Genomic DNA, 5,146 nt, shown 5'->3' on the forward strand with positions numbered 1-5,146 from the left:
GGTATACACAATAAAATAAAATGGAGATGAGAAACTGAAAACCAAGATAGATCGGAGTTGCCCAGTGAACACAGAAAATGTCCAAGTGATAATCAATTGTCCTGTGCTTGAATCAGAACATTTGTGGCCATGCCTAGGAGACAATGTTTGCAGTCAGACAGTCCTAGAGTCAAACGTCTGCCTCCCCCTTTAGTGGTTAGAAAGGTAAGCTGTGTACCGTCTAAGCTTTGGGTCCCTCATCTGTCAAACGGGGTAACTCAGGGAGTTATGAGGATTAAATGACATCATGCCATGCAGCACCAGGTATGAACTCGGTTCTCTTGCTTTTCCTCTGACTCTACATTTGCTAATCAAGTTCAGTCTCATGACCCAGTCACCTCCCAAAGGCCTTACCTCCTAACACATCACACTGGGGTTAGGGTTTCAATACATGAATTTTGAGGGGGGAACATTCAGTCCATAACAGCAGGGATGACGGATCAATTAGGATTAGATTCAGTTGCGTGTGACAAGAAGACAAAGCAACAGTGGTTTTAACCACATAGAAGATAATTTGGCGTCTCATAAATGAAGTCTGAGGAAGTCTAAGATCGGCGGTCCAAGGCTTGCATGGATGCCCCCCAAAGACCTTAGAGATGCAGGCTCCTTCTGTTACAACTCTGATTCTCCTGGTCCGATGGCAGCTAGCACGACGGCCTTTCCATCCAAGTTTGCTCCCACTTTGGAGCCTTTGCACGTGTTGTTATCTTTTCCTACAAATCTTCATCTGCCACCTCTTTCTCTGCCTTCAGGTCTCAGCTTTGGAATGTGGTCACCTTCTCAGGGAGGGTTTCCAGGACCACATGCCGCAGACCCCTTTTTTCAACCTGTCTTCTGTTCTTCATCTCACTTATCACCTGTCTATTCTGGTTCTGAGACCCACCAACTGTGTGACCCTGGGCAAGTTCCTTCATCTCCTTTTGCCTCAGTTTCTTCACCTATAAAATGGGGATATAATAGCATCTGTAGGAAGGCTACACTTCAGATCATGAGAATGGTTGGCTCTTGGGAGGAGGAGAGGGGAAAACAGCGTCCACAACAGAGCTTGGAACAAAGTAGGATCTCAATAATATTCGTGACATCAGTGAAAATAGTAGGTTAATAAACTGATCTTGAGATGGTGCCACTACTCAATAGTAGAATATTGCTCAACATTAATTATTGAGTAACATCCGCTTTGACTCTCTGAGAGTAAAATCAGTTGAAAACTCTCTGCCTTGAATTGGGGGGTATAGCTGGGTGTGGTGGTACGCACCTATAGTTCCAGCTACTCAGGAAGTTGAGGCAAGAGGATTTCTTGAGCCCAGGAGTTCAAGGCTAGCCTGGGCAACATAGTGAGATTTCATTTCTAAAAAATATTCAAAATTAAAAAATGAATTGAGAAGAAAAATTATTCTCCCAAACACAAAGAAAGTTCTGAGACTGATGTCAAACCCCTAAAGAGAAAAATAAGAAAATATTTTTTCTTGTTTTTTCCCCTGTCTGTTCATTTTAGACTTTGGTTTGGAGGGGAGATAAAAAGAATCATATGGGGGTGGTAGGAAGTAGGCTGGGGGTGAGAGTTGAGATGGATTTTATAGGCAGGTAAAGCAAATCTCTGAAGCTCCCAACACCTTTGACCTCCAAGGATCACAGAGGATCTTGCTCATTCCAGGGCAAGGCTTTCAATATTTTCACACCTACCCATATCTTATCCATTGCAAATCATTTTGGGGAATTAACATGTGAAGGTAGCCTGGATTTGACCCATCTAATAAATAGGTAATGAGGCTGCAGCTCACGGGGCACCATGGGTGGCGCAAGGAGCAGCACAGTGCTCTTGGAAGACAGCCTCGTGGCCCCAGGATTGAGCCAAGTACACGGAAGTCAATGCAAAACATACCTCGTGTCATAACAAGTACAAAGGGTTCATCGTGGCAATGTGGGGGAGGATGAGATCTTATCTTATCCAGGGAAGTTTTATTTCCTTAGGAGGATTGCACAAGACTCTCTTGAGAGCAGATGTTTCTTAAAACATTGTCTTAGCTCTTGGTACATCTTTTTACCATGTCTTTTATTCACATTGTATTTCCCTCCTCAAATTGGAGTGACAATGCTTTTTTAGTGTGAAGAATTGTTAACCAGGAGAATTAGCCCTATTTCTTTTTCTTTCTCCCTCTTTTTTTTTAAGACAGTGTCTTGCTCTATCACCTGGGATAGAGTGCAGTGACCACTTCAAAGATCACAGCAACCTCAAACTCCTGAGCTCAAGCGATCCTCCTGCCTCAGCCTCCCAAGTAACTGGGACTACAGGTGTGTGCCACCACACCCAGCTAATTTTTCTATTTTTGGTAGAGATGGGGTCCTGCTCTTGCCCAGGCTGGTCACGAACTCCTGGCCTCAAGCAATCCTCCTGCTTTAGCTTCCCAAAGTGCCATCGTGACCAGCCGGCCCTATTTATTTCTATGTAACAAATTACCCCAAGCTTAGTGGCTTAAAATCAACATTTATTATCTTAGTTTCTGTGGGTGAGGAATTCATAAATGGTGGAGCTGCATGCAAGGTTCTGCTTAACGTCTCTGGTGAGGTTGCAGTGAATGTGTCAGCAGAGGCTGCCATCATCTGAAGGCTTGACTGGGGTGGCGCATCACCTTTCAAAGTATCTCCTCACATGGCTGTCGGCAGAGGCCTCGGTTTCCTACTGGTCCGAAAAAGCTCTCAATTCCTCATTACATGGGCCTCCACATAGGTTGTTTGAATGTCCTCAGGACATGACAGCTAACTTCTCCCAGAGCGTGTGAGTCAAGAAAGACAGTAAGGCGAAGGCCAGTTTTTTATGATCTACCCTCAGAAGTCAAACTCCGTCCTATTCTTTAGAAGCAAGTCACTAAGTACAGCTTATGCTCAAGAGAGGACTTAAGCTCTACCTCTGGAAGGGAGGAAATCAAAGAATCTGTGGACTTCATTTAAAACGACTGTAATAGGTGTTGAAAAGTTAAAGGACAAAAAGGAACGGTAAGTATTACGGAGGTAACGATTGCAAGAAGTAGCTTGAGAGCTGGGAGAACAAAAGGAAGAGGCTGCAATTATTAAAACTAAGAAGTTTAGAGACGGGGTCCGATGCCGCCGGAGCTCAGATGTCCGAAGAGGCGCCAACCAACTAGTGCTGACGTCTGTGGGTCCCTGGGGCTGGGACCCGAACCTTGAGGAGAGGCGCTGCTCGGCTGTTGCTGGTACAGAAAAGCCAGTTCTGTGAATGTTAAAAGGAAAGACAAAAACAAACAAACAAAACGCCCTGCAAACTGGAACGAATTGCCACTTCCAGGGAGAAGCGCGCAGGAGTAACACAGGAACCGGAAGCAGAACTGGAGCGACCATTCCTCACGCGCGCCCCCTGCTGGCAGCTCCTAACAAGGAGGCCAATGGCAAAGTGCGAACGGGGTTTGCAGTCCTCTGCAAGCACCTGGAGCGAGGTGGAGAAGGGTCGGTGTGAGGCTGACAGTAGCTTAATAACTGGAACAGTTTATTAATTTGAAAAATATTAGATGAGGCCGGGCGCGGTGGCTCACGCCTGTAATCCTAGCACTCTGGGAGGCCGAGGCGGGTGGATCGCTCAAGGTCAGGAGTTCAAGACCAGCCTGAGCAAGAGCGAGACCCCGTCTCTACTAAAAAATAGAAAGAAATTATCTGGATAACTAAAAATATATAAAAAAAATTAGCCGGGCATGGTGGCACATGCCTATAGTCCCAGCTACTCGGGAGGCTGAGGCAGGAGGATCGCTTGAGCCCAGGAGTTACAGGTTGCTGTGAGCTAGGCTGACGACACAGCACTCTAGCCCAGGCAACAGAGTCAGACTCTGTCTCCAACAAAAAAATGAAAAAGAAAAAGAAAAATATTAGATGAAACTACAGAAAGAATCAAAGAACAAAAACTTATGTTCCTGTCACAGGCCTGTAATCCCAGCTACTCAGGAGGCTGAGGCAGGAGGATCGCTTGAGCCCAGGAGTAGAGGTTGCTGTGAGCTAGGCTGATGCTACGGCACTCTACTTAGGGTGACAGAGTGAGACTCTGTCTCAAAAAAAACAAACAAAAGAAAAATGAAGACATATGTCCACACAGAAACTTGTACGTGAATGTTCATAGCAGCATTATTTATAATAGCCAAAGGTGGAAACAGGTGGAAATGGCTCAAATGTCCATCAACTGATGAATGGATAAACAAATTGTGATCTATACATACAATGGAATATGATTTAGCCATAAAAAGAATGAAGTACTGATATTAATACATGCTACAACTCTGGAGAACCTTGAAAATAATATGCTAAGTGAAAGAAAAACAAAACAAAACAAAAAAAGACTTATGTTCCTCAATACCATTTTGTATCCTCCCTACCCAGAGCTTTTCCCTTTTACTAATAAAGTGTTGTATATCCTTCCTGACAGCGTCCTTATTTTGCAAATCAGCAAACTGGCACAGAGAAGCTAGGAAGTTACCCAAAGGCACTCACAGTGAGGGGCAGAAGCAGGATTTGAACCAAGGCTGCCCAGCTCCAAAGCCCATCCTTTTAACCATTATGCTGTAGTGCCTACATGCATGATCATAGCTCCTATTTTATTTACATATCTTTCCGCAACTTCTCTTTCACTCATAATCATGTTTTTGAGATCTATCCATGTTCATATCTGTAGTTTTAGTTCTATCATTTAAACCACTATTATTATTAGAAAAAAAAGAATGAAATTCTGCCATTTGCAACAACATGGATGGAAGTGGAGAACGTTAAGTGAAATAAGCCAAGCACAGAATGACAAATCTCACATGTTCTCACTCATGTGTGGGAGGTGAATATTAAAAACAATTGATCTCGTGGAGGCAGAGAGCAGAATGATGGTTACCAGAGGCTGGGAAGGGCAGCGGGGAGGAGGGGAAAAGGTGGGGATGATTAATGGGTGCAAAAATATAGTTAGAGAGTTAGATAGAATGAACAATATTTGATAGCACAGCAAAGTGACTATAATCAACAATAAGTTAGAGTATACTTTAAAATAACTAAAAGAGTGGTATTGGAAAGTTCCTAACACAAAGAAATGATAAATGCCTGAGGGGATGGATACCCCAATTAC

The sequence above is a fragment of the Propithecus coquereli genome, unplaced genomic scaffold (assembly GCF_000956105.1).
Source record: "Propithecus coquereli isolate 6110/MARCELLA unplaced genomic scaffold, Pcoq_1.0 Scaffold444, whole genome shotgun sequence".
NCBI classification, from domain to species: domain Eukaryota; kingdom Metazoa; phylum Chordata; class Mammalia; order Primates; family Indriidae; genus Propithecus; species Propithecus coquereli.